This window comes from Capra hircus, chromosome 11, assembly GCF_001704415.2.
Source record: "Capra hircus breed San Clemente chromosome 11, ASM170441v1, whole genome shotgun sequence".
Taxonomy (NCBI): domain Eukaryota; kingdom Metazoa; phylum Chordata; class Mammalia; order Artiodactyla; family Bovidae; genus Capra; species Capra hircus.
The window spans coordinates 2,082,639-2,094,890 of record NC_030818.1 but is presented as its reverse complement, the minus strand read 5'-3'; positions in this window follow the sequence as shown (position 1 = coordinate 2,094,890).

The window sequence follows — 12,252 nt, the reverse complement described above, 5'->3', positions numbered from 1 at the left end:
ATAGCCTCAAACCAAACTTCTACTAATGTAAACTGCAATGTCTGAGATGACAAATACCCTACAAGGCAGAGTCAACGTTGCAGAAAAGAAGATTGGTGAATTTGAAAACAGCTCTACAAAAAACGAAAGGGCACTGCTCAAAAAGGGAGGCCCCTGACTGCGCCCACAGCAGAACTGAGTCTGCAGTGCATCCCCGCGTGCTGCCAGCATTGTTGGAAACAAACAAAGGCAAGATTCTTGCTAAGAAAATCAATGTACATATTGAGGATGTTAAGCACTCTAAGAGCTGAGATGGCTTCCTGAAAAACGTGTGAAGGAAAAAACTAGAGGCACAAAGTCAGTGGGACTGCCCTGGCAGTTCACTATTGAAAACTCCACTCTTCTACCCCAGAGGGTTTGATTCTTGGTTGGGTAATGAAAATCGTGCATGCTGCCCGACGCAATCAAAAAATATTAAAATTATTTTTAAAAATATGCCAGCAGATCTTAGGTCTAGTGAGTTGTTTTTTTTTTTAAACACCGTTAGAAAAGACCATTTCTCTGGGAGAAATCCAAACAGCTTAATATATGTGTAATTAGAGGAGAGGGAAGGGGGAACAGAAAGAAAATATCTGAAGAAGTAATGACCAAGACTTTTCTAAACGTGATGAAAACTGCAAACCCAAGGTTGCCATGTCCTTCTCCAGGGGATCTTCCAAACCCAGGGATTGAACCTAGGTCTTCCACATTGCAGGTGGATTCTTTACCATCTGAGCCACAAGGGAAGCCCATTTGCCATGACTAAATGGGCCTTATCCAAGAATGCAAGGCTAATTCAATAACCTTGGTGAAAGTTTCATAGACATTCCACCAAACACATAATAAAAGAAAAGAAAAGAAAAAGATCAATGAAATGGGCCTAAAAGCTTCTGCTCTGCAAAAAAATGCTACAAGTATGAAAGAACAAGCAACAAATTGGGAAAAAAGATTTGCAAACTACATATCTGACAAAGAACTCAGACCTAGGATATACAAAGAATGCTTAAAAGTCAACAGAGAGAGGCTTCGCTAGTGGTCCAGTCGTTAAGAATGTACTTGGCAATATAAAGGGCACAGGTTTGATCCCTGGTTCAGAAAGCCCCCACATGCCATGGTGTGTGCCACAGCCACTGAGGCTGAGCTCTAGGGCTTGTGAGCCTCAGCTGTTGAGCCCATGTGCTGCAGCCACTGATGCCCACGGGCCTGGAGCCTGTGGTCAGCAGCAAGAGAAGTCACTGCAGGGAGAAGCCTGCACGCCGCAAGGAAGGGTAGCCCCTGCTTGCTGCAACTAGAGAGAGTCCATGTGCAGCGAGGAAGACCCAGCCCAGCTGAAAAGTCAACTACGTGTCTTAAAAAAAGATCTAGAAAGAAATCAACAGAGAAGAAGGCCGATATAATTAGAACATGGGTAAATGACATGAAGAGATGTCTCACTGAAGTAGCTATCCGATGGCAGAGGATCACGTGAAACGTGTCTGGCATCGCTGGAGATTCCGGGATTCACACTGAGACCAGAACGCGACGTCACTGCAAAATTATTAGAGCCGCTAAAATAAAAAATAGTGATGATCTCACGAGCTGGAGCGGGTGTGGATAACTGGATCTCTAATACATTGTTGGCGGGAATGTAAAATGTCAGAGCCAGTCTAGAAAATTGTTTGACTATTTCTTTAAAAAACTAAAGCGGCACTTATAGTACAGCCCAGCAACTGTTCTGTGGGCATTTATGCCTGTACATGGTTATTCATGGAAGTGTTATTTGTAGTGGCTAAAAACATGGAAACAAACAAAATGTTTCACAGTGGGTTAGACACAATGTGGTACGTCCATGTGGAACCCCATGTGTCAATAAAAAGGAAGTCTTTATTCGTCAATATACACCCATTGTTTTTATAGGGCTTCCCAGGTGGCTCAGTGGTAAAAAGAATCTGCCCGCCAGTGCAGGAGACACAGGATATCTGAGTTTGATTCCTGGGTTGGGAAGATCCTCTGGAGAAGGAAATGGCAACCCACTCCAGGATTCTTGCCTGGAGAATCCCGTGAACAGAGGAGCTGGGCGGACTACCGTCCGTGAAATCACAAAAGAGTCAGACACAACTGAGCAACTGAGTACACACATTGTTTTTAGACATAATGCTACTGTACACTTACTAGACTACAGTACAATGTAGCAACTTTCACATGCACTGGGAAAGCAAAAAATTTATGTGACATGGCCCATGATTCCAGGCTCTGGCTACATCAGCCTGACCCCTAATTCTGGGCAGGAGTGTCTCCCACCCCACAGCCCTTTACCTGACTCACTCCTACTCATCTGTCAAAGAAAAAATAATCAGTCGATCTAAGAGATGGGAATTTTTATTTGAGACAAACTGAGGATTATAACCTGGGATCAGCATCTCAGGAGAAAATACCTTTCCATCCGTTACACCCTCCTTCCACTGAAAACGCACTTCCCATTTTCCTTGCATATTGAAATGTTCCCCTGTTTATTTCAGTAATTTTAGTTATATACATTATAATTCTTAACCTTTAATCTCTAGTAAGAAACCAAGAAGTAATGGTGAACTATATGTCATGTTAGGATTTCCTGATTGGTGCTTATGAATATGTTTTATAACCTCTGGAAACATACACCTTCTCACAGAATTTCTTTCCTCACCGTGATGCAGTGAGTGGTGGGCTTTGCATTATTTCTAGAGCCACACATCTCGTTCTATAAAGGCTAGACTTGCAAAACAAGGACAGCTGTTTTTACTTCTTTTTTTAATTATGAAATTTTATTTCTTTTTGGCCATGCCATGCAGCATGTGGGATCTTAGTTCGCTAGCAAGGGATCAAACCCATGTCCCCTGCAGTGGAAGCATGTGTGGCTGCCTCAGTTCAGCTCAGTCAGTTCCGACTCTCTGTGACCTCACGGACTGCAGCATGCCAGGCCTCCCTGTCCACCGCCAACTCCCAGAGTTTATGGCTGCCTCGATGACAGCAAATTTACCTGTGTTGGGATGTTTTACTTCCCCTCATTTAGCCTAAGAGAAAAGCCTCCCCTGCTCCCCCCAAAATTCCTATCAGGCTCCAAACATCACATATGGTCAGTATATTCACATCGGTGGCTTCTCGTTTGGGTAATCCATTTACAAACACTTTTGAGGATCCTCCCTGAGTTTAAGAATTTCTTTAACTGTGGTCCTCAGTTTGGCCTTTGATCTGAAGAGCCTTGCCTACAACCTCAGGCGGTTCCATTTCTAAAGGTAATCATTTAACAGTGTCTTCTGAGTGGAAAGGCGATTCAGATTGAAGATTACTAGAATGAGTGCTCTAATAAAGGAAGACAGAGGGGAGCAGAAGATAGGTTAGTTGCTAAGTCGTGTCTGACTTCTTGCGGCCCCGTGGACTGTAGCCCACCAGGCTCCCCTGTCCATGTGATTTCCCAGGCAAGAATACTGGAGTGAAGTGCCATTTCCTTCTCCAGGGGATCTTCCTGACCCAGGAATCAAACCCGCGTCTCCTGCATTGCGGGCAGATTCTTTATCGCTGAGCCATCAGGGAAGCCCCAGATAAAGTTTTAAGTACCTTTTAGATCACTGCTCTTTCATTAGCCTCCTACAGAAACCTTTCAATGAGGCTATTTTGAAGGCTTTTGGGGCTTCTGAATACCAATTTTAAAAGGTGCCAAAAGAAAAGGTACAATAGTTTAAGATGAGAGCTCTCTAAAAAATTGTACCAATTTAGATATTTCTCCACTTCAAAGGATCCAAGGAGCTAGCCCTAAAATATTTGTCCTTGAAACCTGCTCCAGTATTCTTGCCTAGGAAATCCCATGGACAGAGGAGTCTGGTGGGCCGCTGTCCATGGGGTCGCAGAGCCGGACACATACACACACAAAACCTAATTTTAGAAAAATGAAAAACACTTAGCACTGCTGTTTCCAGTGGACCCTGCAGGCACAGATCCAGAAGACTGCTGGCTCTAACTGTGAGCTCAAAATTGTTTTCCGGCGCCCAAAACAATTGGCAATTTTAGGGCCCAGTTTCCTGTAGTTTCCAATTAAGTACTTGCAAGCATATATAAACCCAGCGGCCATCCCAGAGCCGGTGGTTTACACAGGAGCTGTCTGCCCTTTGAGGCACAATTTCCCAGTATTAATTCTGGGGCCTGATTCGGATGAGAGTTATGTCTGAAGAACCCTCTGAGGGCGGTGCGGGGGCTGCTTCTGAGCCTAGCTCCCTGAGGAGTTACCCTCCAGCTCGACTCTTTCCCATGGCGTGCCATGGCCTATTGTTGCCAGAGCTGCTCCAGGTCTTTGCTCAGACCCGCCAACCCCTGCCTTTAGCAGGAGTTCATGTAAATATTTTGAAAAATATTTATTTATTTGGCTGCGCCGGGTCTTAGTTGCAGCATGTAGGATCTCATTTCCTGACCAGATATTAAACCCAGGCCCCCTGCATTGGAGGCTCAGAGCCTTAGCCGCTATACCACCAGAGAAGTACCTAAAGTAACTCTTTAAAGGGTCCAGAGACAAGAAAGGAAGATAAATACAAACAAACAAAAACCCAGATGGAACCAGCTGCAACCAAAATGGTGATGAATCCAGCCTCCAGCAGACCTCGAGTCTCATTATATGCTGATTTTGTGGTGTGCTGTGCTTAGCCACCCAGTTGTGACCGAATCTTTGGGACTGCGTGGACCGAAGCCCACCAGGCCCCTCTGTCCATGGGATGGATTCTCCAGGCAAGAATACTGGAGTAGGTTGCCATGCCCTCCTCCAGGGGATCTTTCCAACCCAGGGATTGAACCCAGGTCTCCTGCATTGCAGGCAGATTCTTCACCGTCTGAGCCACCAGGGAAGCCCAAGAATACTGGAGTGGGTAGCCTATCCCTTCCCCAGGGGATCTTCCCGACCCAGGAATCGAACCAGGGCCTCCTGCATTGCAGGCAGATTCTTTACCAGCTGAGCTACCAAGGAAGCCCATGTGTTGATTTTACTACATATTAAGTGGCATACCTGCTGGTGGCCGAGACGTGACATCAAGGACCAAAAAAGGATAAAAACGTGCTTCCCACGCCCTCGGAAAAACCGCCTCTTCCTGGTGTGGACTAAAGCGTACACCTCCCCATCGCTAGCCTCATTCCTCCTCCCTTTGTCTTTAGTTTTTAAAACCAAACCCCCTTACCAGGTGGGCGAGGAGTCGCCAGTGAGCCTCGTTCCCGCTTCTCCGGTCACTGGCATCGTAAATCTCCGCTTGTGTGTATGTGCTCGATCGTCGGACTCTTTTCAGCCCCACGGACTGTAGCTGCCAGGCTCCGTGGAATTTTCCAGGCAAGGATACTGGAGTGGGTTGCCATTTCCTATTCCAGGGGATCTTCCCAACCCAGGGATCAAAACTGTGTCTCCTATGCAGCAGGTGGATTCTTTACCACTGAGCCACTTGGGAAGCCCAGATCTCAGCTTAGATTTTGTTATTCATCTACATCTACTACCTAAGGGAAAAAGAGCCCTCCCCCACAGCCCCTCGCAGAAGCAGAGAGCCTTGGCTGGGCTAGGGTGCGGGCAGAGCCCTTGTGGCTTACTGCAGTGACACCGTGACAGCTGGAAACTATCGTGGCTGCTCAGAACGCTAGGTTACCAGCCTCTCTCTCCTCCCTGGATGAGCAGCATTTACTTAACAATTTACTGGGTCTCCCTTATGCTTCAGAGTTGAATAATTCAGCTTCTCGTTTCACTAGCAAAAGTTTTGTTCAGACCTTTTATCAACCCATTTTTTGTGCGATTTAAGTCAGTTTTAACAAAAATCCAGCCATCTGTGTTTCCCTGGGCATCTTACCCAAACACCCTAGGTCCTGCCGAAGAAATGTACTGGCGTCCCTTGGGACTCCAAGTCTTGAGTGAAGCAGCTCAAAATGTTCAGGATTCTCTCTCAAACAATGAAACCCACATATCAGGAGAACCCTCGGGAACACCTGAAGAGTACTGAGGAGCTGATGGGGAAGCTGGTGGGGATCGATGGGCTGTGCTGGTTCCCGTTCTGGGTAAACTCCAGGGGGCCCTCTGGAGGGCGGATATCCTGCTGGTTATGTCATGTGTGTCAATGAAAACATGCATCAGCCCAGCCAAGAAAGAAAATGGGAAGTTTTACGTATGCCAAACGGAGGATTATAACCTGGAAACAGCTCCTCAGAAAGTTCTGAGAACCATTCCACTCATTACAAGGCAAGGCACAGTTATGGAAGTTTTTTGAGTCAGAGAGCTGGACATTAAATGATGTATTACTGACACTTTACACAGTCCAGGCCTAAGTGTCACTGTGGCCCCTTACAAGGTCAAAAATTGATGTTTTCAAACTGTGGTGTTGGAGAAGACTCTTGAGAGTCCCTTGGACTGCAAGAAGATCGAACCAGTCCATCCTAAAGGAGATCAGTCCTGAATATTCACTGGAAAAACTGATGCTTTGGCCACCTGATGCGAAGAACCGACTCATTGGAAGGGCCCCTGATGCTGGGAAAGATTGAGGGCAGGAAAAGAAGGGGGCAATGGAGGATGAGATGGTTGGATGGCATCACCGACTCAAGTGACATGAGTTTGAGCAAGATCTGGGAGATTGTGAAGAACGTGCAAGCCTGGTACGCTGCAGTCCATGGGGTCGCAGAGTGGGGACGTGAGTTAGCGACTAAACAACGGCGAGGTCAAGAAGGAATGTTATCTTTTGAGAAGTTGTCTTGGGGTTAGGAGAGTGTGGCTCAGGCTGGCTGAGATGCCCTAGGCTGCTGGCCAGCAGAAGCGTTTCAAAGAGACTTTGACCCTGGTGCTGGGAGAGCTGGCCCCTGACCCTGCAGGCTCGGGGCCTGAGAGCTGCCGCCCCGCCCACCCCAGGCTCTCTGCCTGGCCTCCTTCCCTGTGCCCCTGGGTGCAGCGGTTTTACTGACTGATCCCCACCCCCTGTGCCTCCCAGAGTACCAGTGCTGGGCGGGGCTCCAGGCCTAAGTGCTTGCAAGGTGGCCCACAGCCTGGCAGGGGAGACAGGGCTGGACATGTTGGCTCCAGGGCCCCCTGGAGTTTGGAAAGCACCTTCACCACCCGCAGCTGAGCCTGACATGAGGGGCTGTAGCAGTGGAGAACTTTTCAGCTGAGAGTGCCTGTCAACCCACTTTTTTTTTTTAACTGGCTTTGTGGGGAGGGTGGAGCTCTTACGAGTGAAGGGTCTAGAGACTGAGGGGGGCACTTGCTTAAGGTGTAGTTTGCTTTTGAGCTCAAGGGCTGACCCGTCCCCCTAACCCTGCAATCTTCTCCTCTTCACCCCTCCCTTCTCCCTTCATTCCCACAGCTCCTAACAGTAGCAAATTGGCTGCCACAGCCCTAGGGCTCACCTCCCGGCTTTGGTTAGGGAACAGTGTCTTTCCCAAGCACTCCCAGCAGCAGAGGTCTCCCGGGGCCTCGTCAGCTTTCCCTGGGAAGGGGTGCCCCCGACTCCTGCCCCAGAGTTGTGGGGGTAGGTAATGCACCAGCTGGCTTGGGCTGGCCTTGGAGGTCGGGTGAACCCCAGGACTGCACAGATAAGAGAGTGGAGGAGGGGTCCCCAGGCAAGACTGAGGGGCATGGCCAGGAGAAGAGGGAGGGTCTGCGGAGGCTGAAGACTGATGTCCAATCAGCTGGTCTTCACTGCCCCCAGACACCCGCATCAGCAGGAGAGAAGTTCCCAAAGGCCTTTTCTTGCCAGGAGAACAGAGGGGTCATGTTGGGGAGGGATGGACGGGCAGACAAAGATCATGCATCCACAGGGGTTCAAGAGAGGTGAGCCCTGTGCCTGGGACAAGGTGTAAGAGCAAAGGCAGCTAGGGCAGTGGCAGGTGAGTTAGAGGGAAGCTGGGCTTTCCTGCTGGAGGAACAGACAGAATAAAGAGCCGTACAGTGAGACTTCCCGGGTGGTCCAGTGGCTAAGACTTCATGCTTCCAATGCTGGGGAAATGGGTTCGATCTCTGGTCAGGGAATTAAGATCCCGCATGCCACCCAGCTAGGCCAAAAAAAAGGCACATAGCAGCTGGCAGGGAGCCCAGTTCTAAGACTGGCAGCCCTCCCTAGTCAGGGCAGCTTCAAGGGGACGGTTTTAGGTTGGATGGAGCCCTGACTGGTGTCATCACCACCCAAGAGAGGGCTGTGCTTGAGAGGCTCTGAATATCTTCTAGGGCCACACTGGGCCTTCCTGCCCTTACACTGTCCCTCCTCTGGGACCTCTCAGCTCTGGTTTATCACTAAGTCATGTCCAGCTCTTGTGACCCGATGTGGACTGTAGCCCGCGAGGCTCCTCTGTCCATGGGATTTCCCAGGCAAGAATACTGGAGTGGGTAGCCATTCCCTTCTCCAGGGATCTTCCGGACCCAGGGATCATACCCTCGTCTCCTGCATTGCCACTAGGGAAGCACAGGCTAAGCTCTGGCCACGAGCTGAGCGGTTTCCCCCAGGCCCCCTCATCTTGGCCAGGATGGGTTCTGCTCTGGCCACAAGCACCACTCCCGATGCATTTGGCCCCACCTATACCTCACTCTCCTCTCCACTTTCTAAACCCCAAAAAGCTCATCCCGCAGGCAGCTCGAGCCTGTACTTTCTCTGTGCACCCAGCGGCTTCAGACAAAGTCCGTGTGCTCTGGGCTGACCACGTGACATCAGAGCTGGCTGGACCTGCCGCTTCCCTCTCCCAGAGGGCCAGGGCCCCTGTGAGTCAGCCGGAGGGCTGGCAGCTGTGTCCACGGCCTTGGGGGCTTGCCTGAGGTGGAGAAATGTGATGGGGGCAGTGAAAAGAACAGGGACCATGTTAGGATGACGAAACCTGGCTCAGGGAGGGCCTGTATGAAGTCTCAGAGTCCTCCTGACTCGGTGGCATGGCTCTGGTCTGGACTGTGTTCATGAGGGAAGATGGACAAGGGAATAAAGGCTTCTGAGCCCTGTGAGCAGACAGCCCACATACCACACTGATAAGTGCGTGCTTAGCTGCTCAGTCGTGTCCAACTCTTTGCAACCCCACCAGGCTCCTCTGTCCCTGGGATTCTCTAGGCAAGAATGCTGGAGTGGGTTGCCATTTCTTCCTCCAGGGGATCTTCCTGACCCAGGGGTTGAACCTGTGTCTCCTGCGGCTCCTGCACTGCAGGTGTTTTTTTTTCCATGCTGAGCCATCGGGGATGCCCCATTACTCTGTGACGGGCTCCTCAACTTCTCGCCTGGAATCTGTTTCTCGTTTTATTCGCAGCTCTGTGGGAGGCCCCAGCGCCCTGCAGTCCTCTGTGGCAAGCTTGGTCCCCAGCCTATAGCTTCCCTCATGGCCCGAATCACTGCCTTGGCGTTTCTGCCTTGGGTGACCCCACAGACTCGAGTTTCCTGAAGGCAGAGCCTGTGGTTTGTCCACTGTGGTCTCCTCACAACACGGCCCACACTCGGTGTGTGGATGGCGTTGACTAGAGGGAGAATGATGCCTCCTTTTGTGTGGACCTGGGAGCTTGGAACTTGGAAGGAGCAGGGAAGAAGGTCACAGGGACGTCCCTGCCTGGCGGGCAGGCATCCCACCCAAACAGACACAAAGCGCAGGCCTCCTTCCTTGGGGTCTCAGACAGCCCAGGTGTTTCTCCTGCAGTGCGGTCTCCTGTTCAGCCTTCTGAACCTCCCCTGGGAAGGGGGTGAGTGCACTCCTCAAGCTTCTTTACAGGATTTTCGAAAGCCTTGGCTGGCCCAGCGGTTAAGACTCTGCGTTTCCATTGCAGGGGCATGGGTTTGATCCCTGTTGGAGAACTAAGATCCTTCATGCCGGGCAGCCAGAAAAGGAGAGAGAGAGGAGAGAAAAGGGGAGGCGGGGAGCCTAATAGGTTAAGTCTAGCCTGGCTAATCCAAATGTCCACTGTATGTGCTTTGGGCTGGAATGAAGTCAGCTCTGTGTGGTAACAGTTATGCAGTCTCATGAGAGTTATGTGTCCTAGTTAATAAAATAGGGCCCAGTATGTCTTGCTCCCAGCACCCAGTGGAGAAAGGCTGGGATATGAAACTGTCTTCAGGATCTTAAAAGAATGACAAGTAGCTTCCCTTCCAAGAAGCTTCCCAGGGGGCCTCAGAGCAGGAAATCAGTGGAGGCAGGTGTGTGGTGCTATCGCCCCCTGGTGGTAGACTGGAAGCATAGCACATGGAACCAGAGGGGCTGGACAGAAGCAGGGGAAAGGGGGGACGGAAGCAGGGGAAAGGGGGGACAGAGGATGAGATGGTTGGATGGCATCACCAACTCAATGGACATGAGTTTGAGCAGGCTCCGGGAGATGGTAAGAGACGGAAGCCTGGCATGCTGCAGTCCACGGGGTCGCAAAGAGTCAAGCTCGACAGCGACTGAACACATGGACAGAGAAGCACTTGGCTCAGCGGTAAAGAGTCTGCCTGCCAATGCAGGAGACTTGGTTTCAATCCCTGGTCCGGGAAGATCCCCAGGAGAAGGAAATGGCAGCCCACTCCAGTATTCTTGCCTGGAGGAGCCCATGGACAACGGAGCCCGGGGGGCTGCAACCCATGGGGTCGCCAAGAGTCGGACACGACTGAGCGAATAAACGCATTCACACACAAAACCACAGGTGGACGAGGAAGAGGAACCACAGACCTTCTAAATCACAGACTGGTCATTGCCCTGGAAAGTTGTGCTGCAGAGCTGGGTGGAGGAAGGGTATGGGTGCCTTACTCAATGCCTGTGGCCCTTTCCCCATCCCATTCTATAAAGGTTTGTGAGTCAAGCAGGGACATGGGATGCTAAGTGCTGGCTCAGGACCCTGGGCAGGTCAGCATGGCCACGCAGTGAGTGGTGGCAGGAGGGTGGGGCACACTGATGGCTCTGCCGGCCTGCCCTTCCTTAGCTGGCTGACTCCTAGATGGGCCTTGGGGTTACCAGGGAAACTGGGGACCATCATAGATTCATCTGCAGCCCCTGGAAACTTCTTCTGAAATGTCTGTACTTCCTCTGGTGGTTTGTTGATATGAGTCACTCTCTGATAGAAAGGGAAAAAAAATGCATGAAAAGTTCGGTAGGACAAGAAGTATGCTCATGTTTATGACTGTGTGTGTGCTCAGTTATGTACAACTCTCTGCGACCCCAGGCTCCTCTGTCCATGGGATTCTCCAGGCATGAAGACTGGAGTAGGTTGCCATTTCCTTCTCCAGGGGATCTTCCTGACCCAGGGATTGAACCCGAGTCTCCTGTGGCTCCTGCACTGGAGGGCAAAGCCTTAACCGCTGGGCCACCAGGGAAGTTCCAGAGGATTGTTTTTCTGCTCATTTTACAGATAAGGCAACTGAGGCTCAGCCAGGTAAAGTGACAGGTTTAAGAGAGAATAGAAAGACCCAGAATCAAAGCATGGGCCCCGTGCTTTAGAGATGTGGGCCTTAGGGACATGGCACAGCTCGCTGAGCTCAGCGGGCGATCGTGAAGTGGGCACCTCAGTGCTTACACCTGGCCTGGAGCCCCCTGCCTGGGTCCAAGCCCGGGCTCCACTCTTCAGTACCTGAGGGTTGTCTTAACAGCTTCTCCATCTGTGCCCAAAAGGCTGTGGCCAGGGCAGGTGCACTCAGTGCAGGGGCCAGCCCATGGAACTGCAAGACAGCCCATCCTAGGCAGCAAGGGCAGGGCTCCCCTGCCTGGATGGTGTCCGGACCCTGGGAGGCCGGTAGCCTGCAGCCTTCGGTGTGTCTAGTGGTAGAACGGGGCTCCTGCTGTCAGTCCTCCCGGTTACTGATGAGATTCCCATCAATGGGTGACTCATGGAGGATGAGGTCTGTGTTCACAGGGGAGGTGACGTCACAAGGCTTGGGCGCTGGCCCTTGAAGCGCTGCCGGATGCTCAGAACCTCCATCCCCGAGCTGGGGCTTCCCTGGTGGCTCAGACAGTGAAGAGTCTGCCTCCAATGGAGAAGACCTGGCTTTGATCCCTGGAGAGCATGGCAACCCACTCCAGTATTCTTGCCTGGAGGATCCCATGGACAGAGGAGCCTGGTGGGCTGTAGCCGGTGGGGTTGCAGAGAGTCGGACACAACTGAGCGACTCACACTTGCATTTTGGACTTCTTTCACTTCTCCTCCCCGAAGCTTCTCATTGCCTTTCTCCTGGCATAATCAGCACTGAGTTTAGATTTTTGAAACTAAAACCAAAAAAGGAAGATGTCTTCAGGCAAATTCTGGTTCTGCCCTGTGACCTGCACCCTCTAGCCAAGGGGATATGCAGA